General features: G+C 33.8%; 1 non-coding gene across 1 annotated transcript; it reads left to right on the top strand.

Moving 5' to 3' along the window:
• The first annotated feature begins 2,535 nt into the window (after window positions 1-2,535).
• Window positions 2,536-2,617, top strand: Trnal-uag (transfer RNA leucine (anticodon UAG)). Its single transcript has one exon. It is a non-coding gene; the product is annotated as a tRNA-Leu (tRNA).
• The last annotated feature ends 9,404 nt before the right edge of the window (window positions 2,618-12,021 follow it).

A 12,021-nucleotide genomic window follows, 5' to 3' on the forward strand; every position in this document is an offset into this window, starting at 1 on the left:
AATAATTCTTATTTTGGTTGCTTATTACTGTGGAGCTCTCGTTTGATGACTTTAAAGCCATAATGTGCAATTTGCTCACAGTGACGCCCTGAATATTTTTTTTTTTGAATTTTACTTTTTGCACCATTCTAATACCCAAAGCTGAGATGTAATAATAGGCGTAAGACTAAGCATGGAATGCTCTAATTATAACAGTAAAATTAAGAATTTTTATGAAAATATTGGGATCCCTGTTTTATTCGCCAATCCACCCAGTGGACACATGAAATTCAATCTATTTACAATGTAAATCTTAAATTATTCCTTTAATTAAGACATCAATTGATATGTTTATTGGTAGAGTTTAAACCACAACTAAATTTGTTCACTTTCGTGAGCTTTCGACACGACGACTCTGTATCTTTTTCAAACTGGTGGTGCTTATTGATATGTTGTCTTAAAACACAGCAAATTTGGCTGTTTCCAATTTAGTGTAAGTTATGACATGTAGGCTATAAACATTACAAATATACAAAATTCATTTGTATAAGGATAATACATTATAGCTTTAAGACACAAATCTACATTGGTCTGAACTGATTCAATCTAGATTTACGCCATATATGGCATAGAATGCGACAGAAACGTCTTTTACTGTTTTGGCAGAAGGAACACTTTAGAGTAATCAAACCCGTAATACACGTAAAAAAATGGCCAATTGGTATTCGTGTCGCTGACTTATTGATGCAGTCACTTTAGATAAAATTTCTGGTTCAATTTCAAGTATTGCATGGTTCTGATATTAGTGAAACCAGTAATCACGGTAATGGTTCTAAAGTATGTGAGTGTTAAGCTATATAATACTGCATTTTTTTCACCCAGGCTTCAGCCCTGGGTGATATTACATTCAGTTTAGACCTTGTCCTTTGAACCCAAATTGGCTACTTTGAAACGAAGTAGCCAAATGCATTTGCTTCGTCCTCATTAAAATTATTTTACAGGATAATGCAGAGTATCTAATGGATCTGCAGGCTACTAAAAAAAACTAACCTCACTCCCCAAGACAAAATTCATAAAACTATATTCAGTAGAGTTTGACTTTACCCAGGGAATGGGTGGAATATTAACCTCATTCAAGTCCCCATGACAATTATTCCTACAGCTGTTCTGTAGCCTATGAAGTAATTTTTTGACATATAGGGATGATGTTGCAATATGAAAGTTGACCGGTGAATGGCCATGGCCACTAATTCATGAACTTGGCTAGCTGGCTGGCTGGTCTGAGGTCACACTTCTTAAACATCTATGATTTGAATTGCATTGTTGTTCTCATCACAGACTGAATTAGAAGGAACCATTAGAAGGAACCTATTATAATCGGACACTAAATTAATTGTAAAAAATCCTCCTGCTCCCATCATGCAAGTTTAATATTCCACTTAGACTGTTTGATATAGGCCTACTTTTATCAAAATAATTAAGTATTGATTAAGCATTTGCCAGTGAAACATTCTCACTCACACAAATCACAGATACTCAACATCAGAATCTGTGCAATGTTTGACAGAGAAGGTCACTAAATCTGGCCGTCACAAGTTCATAATTAGTTTTGATTGATCTTCATGTACCAAATCATTTACTTTAAATTGATATCCTAGCTGTGACCTCTGAGCCAAATGTTCTATAGCATAGTAACACCGCATGCATTCATATATATACATTTATATACAAACATATTGGCATAATGGGGACTGATGTTCTCTGACTGCAGTCAGAGGGCAACATGTAGTACCAGTATGGCTAGTAGCATACAGGTAGTTCATATACTTATGCCTATTCAGCAATCATAGCTCAGTTGTGGAGTACTAGTTCTTTGGTTGAATCACCACCTTCTTGACTGATCAGAAGACCTGTGTTTTATATAGGCTTACTGCATACACTGCCTACCTCTTTGCAGCTATGTGGAGCTAAGGTGGGGCAGTCCGGGGGAGGGGGGGGGGGTTGTGCAGTCATGTGACCTCCGTACGGCCTGGGTATTCCCTTTTAAAGGGATTTTTATTGGTTAAACTGTTGGAAATATTGTATGACGGTTTGGGTTAAAGCGACTGAACTTGTAAAACGATGTACACTGTATTATGTTTAAAACACTAAAAATGTGTGAAGATTATATACATTTTGCAATCATATATGGTAAACTATTTAAGGTATACACGCAGGGTCGCTTAAGTGGGAGATTTTATTATAAATTGGTATCGAGAATCAAATTTAGCGTTTTTCTGAAGAACTGCTCATTTTTTCTTTCTTTCTTTCTTTCTTTCTTTCTTTTTTCTTTTTTTTTTTCTTTCTTTCTTTTCTTTTTTTTTCTTTCTTTCTTTCTTTCTTTCTTTCTTTCTTTCTTTCTTTCTTTCTTTCTTTCTTTCTTTCTTTCTTTCTTTCTTTCTTTCTTTCTTTCTTTCTTTCTTTCTTCCTTCCTTCCTTCTTTCCTTCCTTCCTTCCTTCTCTCCTTGATAACAATCGATAATAAGTTTCATATCGGGACTCAATACGTTCATAAGAGGTAGCGTGGCCGAGCGGTCTAAGGCGCTGGTTTTAGGCACCAGTCATTTCGATGGCGTGGGTTCGAATCCCACCGCTGCCACATTTATCTTTTTTTTTTTTTTTTTTTAAACTATTTATTTATTTATTTATTTATTTATTTATTTATTTATTTATTTATTTATTTATTTATTTATTTATTTATTTATTTATTTATTTATTTATTTATTTATTTATTTATTTATTTTTTTTTTTAAAATTAATTAATTAATTTATTTATTTATTAAATCTATTTATCTATTCATTCATTCATTCATTCATTATTGTTTGACATCAAACTGTAAAAGAATATGGCACAAATGTTAATGGAGGCGAGTTCCTAAAAATATAACCTAAATATAGCGATATATTTTTCTGTAATGTAAATAGACTTGAAGCTAAATGAGGCTGTTGAACAGGAAGATGAAACGTGATCTTTTATTAAACGCTGTTAACTATTACTTGCTAAGAATAATCGGCTATTCCCGTTAATATTCCTACACCCAATAGGAGACATGACCATAAAACCTCCCACAGAGGGGGTGTAGATTTCAAATGGAGCCACCCATTAAGATAACCCCATTTGAAATGCACATTCCCTGCGTTGAAAATTAAGGTCATGTCTTCCATAGGGGGTGTATGGATTTCAACTGGAATAGTATAATAGCAACTTAAGCAAAATGAAATTTTTCTATTATTAATGCACATATAAGGAAGTTGCAAGCCACAAGAGAAGCTACTATACATTGACTGACCTACTTACTCGTTAATTACAAAACCACGCAGTCTTCTTATCACACTTATAGCGCGCAGAGCTATCATCTAAGGGGCTTTGTTTCAAATTTAACGTCTAAAATTCAGATATTCTTTATTTGGTCACGCTTTGGATGCGATTTCATTCACGTGTGGTAGACCAGAGAAGATGTAGACCTATACCGTATGCGATTATCGGCTTCTTGACTCATTTCCTAAGATCAATCATATAATTAATGTTAAAAGTACACTGTTTTCACCTTTTACTAAACTTTATAGTTTACAATTTTTTGTGATCTTCGTCAACATAAATGGAACTAAACCTTTATGATATTATTTGAACATTTTTTCTGCCGTTAAAACTTCTTCAGTATTAATATATTTTAATGGGTGTTTTTAAGGGGAGATGACAGGTTATTGATTGAACAAGAAAATAAACCATATCAAGTTAGAACGAGACAGATATTTTAGTGCAAGCTGGGGTGAAATCATTTGGTTAATTTTGAAAGCCAACCTACTGCAGGGCCTCACAAAGCTGTTTCATAGCAAGAAATATAACCCTTCACTCAATATCAAACATACTTTCAAAAATGTCAAATCCATGCAGTATTCAATACTTTCCTATTCTGTATATTAAATCCTATACTAAAAAGCCGAATTTATACTCGATCGCTTTTGCAGAAAAGCGACTGCCGCGTTTTTGCTTACTGTGCAAAATCGACGTTGTTTTTTCACACTGAGCATACGCGTGATTCGCCTTTCCGCAAAAGCGACCCAGTATGTATTCAGCTTAGTACATTAGACATGTCTCATTTCCATGCCATAGTTCGTTAATGCTCTGCTTGTCTAGGTCCCAGCCGGTTTGTGTTCCTCCGTCACTAAATAAGCACACATCGGCTGGGACCGAGACTAATGTTCTGCGTGCCAAGTTTTGAGATATTTTCTCAAAATATCAAGAGAACCATTGAACCAATACTAGGCTTGTTTGTATTCATTTTAATGCATTTGTCAAGCTGATTCCAAATATGGTCATGAAAATTTACAATTCAAAAAAAATATTTGAAACTTGTCCATTTTCATAATATCATCTATCTCAAAAGCCGACCTGAAATTGTTGAGTATGAGTTTGTATAGGCCTACCCACCAAATTCAAAGGTCATTCAATGATTGTACACATGTATACGGGTTAAAGAATTGTGACCCGGTGGTTGAGCTTGACATATGGATTGTCGATATCATATGTATTGGCGAGAGCGAGAGCGTATTATAGGAAGGGGTAGGACTATCAACAGAAATTGAGTTGACACAAAGTGCCCAGGCAAAGTGCATGCCTTGGAAAATGTACAAATTTATATGCTTAGTAGCCTATTATTAATATATTTCATGAGTGGCAGTGTAGTTTTGGCCCCCTTTGCAATACCGTTGTGTAACACTTTCCCTCCATCTTTAAATGGAAATGTATAGCTATCACAAGCATTTTCAGACAGATATACCCACACCCATCCCACACACCTACCACACCCACCCCAATCACACACAACTATATTATATACACTGTGAATAATTACAGAGCAACAAAATTGAATGAATGAACTCGATGTTGCTTAAAAATTGTACTTATATTATTAAAATAAAATAAAATATTTAGTCATTATTGACTTCCATATGAATATTTTGCTGCTCGGTTCCTTTGTTACTCAACATTGAGTAATTTTTTACTATTTTTTATTCAGAGTGTAATAGACCACAGAAACAAACACGTAAACATAATGATTATAAGAATTACATTTTTTACTCAATAATTGATCTTCATTTTATGATACGAATCTTATAAACCGTGCTTTTTATATGATTTATGTTCAAGTAGTTTTTTTATACCTAAAACATAAATGATCTAGTTAATATGTGATAAAAATAAATCTAAAAGAACGAAAAACAAAATCGACGTATGCAAGTTTAAACGCAACATCAAATCAAGAGGAATGACTTCAGTAAAACGCAATTTATGCCTTTTAATGCTCTGTGTGCGAGCCATATTGACACCATAGTTTGAGATATATCAAGAGCTAGCTTAAGAACTACTGAACCAATACTAGGCTTGTTTGTACCCATTTTAATGCATTTTTCATGCTGATTCCAAATATGGTCATGACAATTTACAATTCTGACATTTTTAATCTAAAAAAACTTGTCGTCTACAACATTTAACACGTGCGTGGAGAGAGTTATCAAACCTTTTGAAGATATTGAGGCAAAAAATACAACGTCTGAGCAAAAATGTTGCCCGTCTCTTCATCCAAGGACCCATACTCAACTCACGCTACTTTTAGTTAAGTACCGTATAACATCTATATTACCCTCATGTTTATTATTACTTCCCCTACTACTTAACTTAACAGCATAAAATAAGCATGAAAATGAGCATGAAAGTATTTGGATCGTCACTTCGCTTTGCTATTTTTCCCTTCTCATTTTGTTCTTGACCTTTAAATATTTACAATTCGACATAATAACTCTGTCGAGAAAAACACGAGTTATTCCAGTTGAAATCCATACACCCCCTTTGAAAAATATGACCTTAATCTCACACAGAGGGGGTGTAGATTTCAAATAGAATCAACTATTCAGGTAACCCCACAAATTCACACTCTCTGTGCGGAAATGTAAGGTTATGTCTTCCATAGGGGGTGTATGGATTTAAAGTAGAATATCCAAAATGGAATAAATTTTTCAGGTCAAACATTTTCTATAAAATTCAAATTCGTCTTCACTGTATTTTTATGACCATGCTTTAAATGCATTCAAAATGTGTGTTCGGAATTTGGTTTGTAGTTTTTGATTTACAATATGGAAGAAAAATGGTTACGGGCCTGTGTATATATAGCCCATTCTGAGGTTTATGGCCCGTGATGCCGGGTTTGAAACGCCCGGTTGAAATGCTTCCTCAATTACATATAAAAAGTTACAGCTCCACGCACGAAATTTATAGTCGGGTCTTTGTGCAAGCCACATTCAAATGTAAGATGTACCAATTGAAGCCTGTATTGAGACATGTCTGTTTCTGTCTTCTGATTGTTGGAAGACGGGTCTCAATTTATTTTATGCTCGTGTCTTTAGGCAAGACATTATAATGTATCTATATATGTATTAAGTTGTATTTTGATGCTCTGCGGGCTGGCCATAATCTTCAACATAAAGTCTAAGTTTTATGATATTTCCTCAAAATATCAAGAGCTATCTCAAGAACCTCTGAACCAATACTAGGCTTGTTTGTACTCATTTGTATGCATTTGTCATGTTGTTTCCAAATATAGTCATGAAAATTTACAAATCTGACATTTTTGTTTGGATTTTTTTAAAGAAATGTATGCATGTATATTTGCAAGACTTTATTGCCAAATGCATGCTTGTCTTATTTTGATAAAAAACGAGAAGAAAGTGTTAATTAAAGATGCAATATTGATAGACCACAGCAAAATATTTCAAAATTTGATGTATTGTTTGAGAAAACAACAAAACGTATTTTGTATATAAAAACACAATGCAATAAAATAATATTGGAAATTTATTCGTCTCCATTATAATTACACTGTGTATACATTTTAATATGTAACTATATTTTATATTATACATAGTCTATAGAGTTTTTTGTGAGACATGCTGTTACAATAATTATGTCTACAAATTCATTCAAGATTCTTTCTGCTTTGAAGATTTTATCAAAACCATAAAATTTAAGCTGTCATTTTCTTGTCAATTATCGCCTGAAAATTATACATCGTGTTTGGTAATTTTTTGAATTACCAAGTAATAATGTACACAGTTGTATAGCAATACCGCATGTTTGTTGTATTAACAGCTCACGGAGGGACTGACTGCTATGAATCTGGAAAGTAGGCCGCTATGGCTCACTTATGCTGTACGACAAAGATAATTCAGATGAAATATTATTGCGGATTTGTTAATTTAGTGGTGTTTTGGTTTTTAAAACAGCATAAGAAATTGCATTTAGCATTTAAACTTGTCTGGTTTTAGCAATATAGTTATAACCATGATTACAGCATTATTATTTCGTACGCTGATCGATATAATCATTTACAGATGTATGGCGTATGATTTATAACACACAAAAAACTGCAATCTTCAACAGGAAATTGTGTTAACTCGTTTAGGCTGTAGTCACCTTCGGAAGATAGATATGTTTTTAATTTATTTATCCTGAATAAGCTATGGTCAGTTGTTATTTAACCCGAAGCAGCTATACATGCTGTAGATAGAAATGTTCACTCGTTTATCCTAAATAAGCTATCTTCAGAAGACATGCAAACTCATTAAGTTAAAGAAGCTATCTTCAGTAGATAGCTACGTTAACTCTTTACGCTAAATAAAATAAAAATCTTCAATATAGCAATGTTAACTTATTTAACCGGAATAAGCTATCTTCAGTAGATAGCAATGTTAACTCATTAATAAGCTATCTACCGAAGATAGGTTATTTATGTTAAATGAGTTAACATTGCTATCATCTTCTGTAGATAGCAATGTTAATCATTTAAGCTAAATAAGCGATCTTCAGTAGATAGCAACTTTGACTCATTTATATCGTCTTTTGAAAGCCATGTATAAACTCATGTAACCAGAATAGGCTACCTACAGTAGATAGCAACCTATTCGGTTAACCCAAATAAGCTATCTTTAGACAGTCTATAATATCGAATTGATTAATTCGAATTAAACAATTCATTGATGTTAGCACTGGGTAGTAGCCATTACTGCCAGTAGACAGGAAGTCTAGAAAGTTGACCTCAACGCTGCGGGTGGTCTTCCTGTGCTTTTGAATGGGACAGCAGTAACCTTGGCCAATTTTTAGACCAAAATTTTGGATTTTTCAGATTTTTTTCTGAGAGCAAAACAAGACTATCCGTCGATGGATTTTCATTTCCGTCGGTAAATATTTTCTAAATTAAGTTTTTCATAACATATTAAAAGAACAGAGACCCCTGCTCTATAATAAATTAGCTAGGTAAGTTTTGAGTAACCTTGGCGAAAATTGTCAAAAAAGTCCCAATTCTTTTGTGTGTGTACGGTCCATCACCTGTCACTTGGTAGTCTTGTAACATGTCTAATGGCGCTACCCATGGCCACTCGATGAGTTTATTAATTCGAATTAATCAATTCGATATTATAGACTGTTAGAAGATTATATGGTAACCCATGTAATTAAATCAGCTATTTTCAGTAGATAGCAAAGGTAACTCATTTAACCTAAATGAGATGCGATCAAAAAGATAGCCTATTGAAGGTAAATGAGCAAAAATGTTATTTAACCTAAATAAGCTATCTTCAGTAGATAGCAATGTTAACTCGTTTACCCTAAATAAGCTATCTTCAGTAGATAGCAGTGTTAACCCATTTAACCTAAACAAGTTATCTTCAGTAGATAGCAATGTTAACTCGTTTACCCTAAATAAGCTATCTTCAGTAGATAGCAGTGTTAACCCATTTAACCTAAACAAGTTATCTTCAGTAGATAGCAATGTTAACTCGTGTAACCTAAATAAGTTATCTTCAGTAGATAGCAATGTTAACCCATTTAACCTAAACAAGTTATCTTCAGTACATAGCAATGTTAACTCGTTTACCCTAAATAAGCTATCTTCAGTAGATAGCAATGTTAACTCGTTTACCCTAAATAAGCTATCTTCAGTAGATAGCAATGTTAACTCGTTTACCCTAAATAAGCTATCTTCAGTAGATAGCAATGCTAACTCGTGTAACCTAAACAAGTTATCTTCAGTAGATAGCAATGTTAACTCGTGTAACCTAAATAAGCTATCTTCAGTAGATAGCAATGTTAACTCGTGTAACCTAAATAAGCTATCTTCAGTAGATAGCAATGTTAACTCGTGTAACCTAAATAAGCTATCTTCAGTAGATAGCAATGTTAACCCATTTAACCTAAATAAGATATCTTCAGTAGATAGCAATGTTAACTCGTTTACCCTAAACAAGTTATCTTCAGTAGATAACAATGTTAACTCGTGTAACCTAAATAAGCTATCTTCAGTAGATAGCAATGTTAACTCGTGTAACCTAAACAAGTTATCTTCAGTAGATAACAATGTTAACTCGTGTAACCTAAACAAGTTATCCTCAGTAGATAGCAATGTTAACTCGTTTACCCTAAATAAGCTATCTTCAGTAGATAGCCATGTTAACTCCTTTACCATGAATATGCTATCTTCAGTAGATAGCAATGTTAATTCGTAATAAGCTATCTTTAGTAGATAGCAATGTTAACTCGTTTACCCTAAATAAGCTATCTTCAGTAGATAGCCATGTTAACTCCTTTACCCTATAAGTATATAAGCCATCTTAAGTAATAGCTATAGGTTGGTTGTTTGGTTGGTTTAACGACGCTGATATATAGTTTAGTTATGCGCGACAGATATAATAGTTAGGTAGACTACCCGTAGTCCACTTGCCCATTGTGCATACTCTGGATAGTGTATTTAAGCTTAAAACTCTGATTTAATTAATGTGTGCACAATTGATAGATTTTCACATCTGATCTTTTCAGTCACCCTACTCCCTCTCTTTGTTAGCTTCCCAAGTAATTTTCGGGGTTCGCTATCAATAAACTGGTAGATTCCAAAATCAGAATTGTTCAGTATTAAAGTGAGCCATTATAATTATGCAAGATAATGTTGCATTCAATTACTTTTATTGTCACTGATCATCTGATATTTTTAACTCTTTATGACCATTTTACTATTGAATACTTTAATTTGAATAAACATCAGTATAATTTTGAGTTCAACGAAATGGGTTCATCATGACTAAAAATAACATATTTTTAATAAAATTCGACTATGGCATAGTCTAATCGTTAGGGGGCTATTATTTTCCTCGGAAGGGGGTCCCAAATATACTGGAGGTGTCATAATTTTTTGGAAAGAAATGTAGGGGTCATAAAGTTAAAAAAATATCAAAATTCAATAATTTCAAAATTGTAAATTTTCATGACCATATTTCGTATCAGCATGAAAAATGCATTAAAAGTACAAACAAGCCTAGTATTGTTTCAGTGGTTTTTGAGATAGCTCTTGATATTTTGAGAAAATATCTCAAAACGTTTATGTTGAAGCCTATTATGGCTAATACGCAAAGCATTCAGAAAAAAAGTAGTGAAAGTAATAATACTTGAACTGACTGTCTTGAATACATACGAGCCGTATATGTTATATCACCATTCAATCACCATATCATGATTACACGTGTCAAAGTCATCATAAATTACATTTTGTCACGCTGGTGGTTAAAATAAATAGACCAATAAAGAATGGGATTATTAAACATTATGTTGCCATGCCTCATTAGGAATCATTCTAGGAATAGGAATTCATGTCTGGCTCAATTACGATGTACTGTGCTACACTTCCAAAATAAACATGTAGCATGTGTGAGGAGATAGTACGGTCTCCCATCGACGCCATTAAAAAAAAATTGTAACTTATAATTATTTTTTTTTATTCTATTTTAATTTTTTTTTCTGGATATTTAAAAAAAATTCTTTCATTTTTTAAAATTATTATTATTATTTTTTTTGGGGGGGGAGGGATTTTGGATTTTTTTGGCGTCGATTGGATACCGTAAGATAAGTGTGTTGGAGTGGTGTGTATGTGTGCGACTCAGTACGAGGAACCCATACCGTAATAGCTCTGCACAACGGTATGGGATGAAGTGTATACAAAAAGCTAGTGCAACGTTGCACTAAAAAATACAAGGCTCCTGTAGCTAAAATAGTTGCATGTTTGTCATAATATTAATTACACAGCTTCTTGTACATCTTGTCTAAACTCTTATGCTTGTAATTGTAATTAATAGGCCTACCCCATTATTTATCCAGAATAAATAAAAATTCATTAGCACATGATCCACATCGGCGCACCAAAACTGAGATGGCACTTCAGTGCAAACTTAGATAGGGCAGCACCAATACGAAAATGTCATACCGATAAATGATGTGTCTGTTTTGCCCGTTATTTAAGTTTGTGTTGTGAACTACTAGCGGGATACCCGCGCTTCGCGCGGGTCCCCGCTAGATGAGTAAATGGGAGCGTTCACTATAACAGGAAAAATTACTGAACAGGTACTGAACAGGTAGAATCATTGAAAAGGTACATTTTTATTTATCTAAATCTGTCTCTTCTAACATTTTCTTTTTTAGTTTCCTCTGCTTAGCTTGTGATTTTCCGTTTCCATGTTAGTTATTTATTTAACCCATGCAGTTCCCATTATTTTCTAAATCTGTTCTTTCTTACATTTCCCTTTTAGCATCTTTTTTTATTTGCTGCTTGTGATTTCCCGTTTCCATGTTTTTTATTTAATTCTGTTCTCATTATTTTAGCTTCTTTTTTTCTTACATTTCCTGAATAGTTTCATGCCCGTTTCATTTAGTTACTTTAACCCGTTGGTCTAATTACTCGTACCTTTTTGTCCTCATTTTAATTTAATTTTTCTTTATAGTACCGCTTCATCCCGTGACCCGTCCATGTACCTTTTTGTCCTTTATTATTTTTCCTTCTTTCCGTATTATCATGTCCACTGGTCTCTGGCTCGCAGTCGTGTGGCTCTGCGCCGTTTACGCGCCCATTGGCGTAGTGCGCATTACGCACGAGGCGCCGACGCGCTGCCGGCCAGCTGCAGTGACGC

This window comes from Amphiura filiformis, chromosome 13 (genome assembly GCF_039555335.1).
Source record: "Amphiura filiformis chromosome 13, Afil_fr2py, whole genome shotgun sequence".
NCBI lineage: Eukaryota > Metazoa > Echinodermata > Ophiuroidea > Amphilepidida > Amphiuridae > Amphiura > Amphiura filiformis.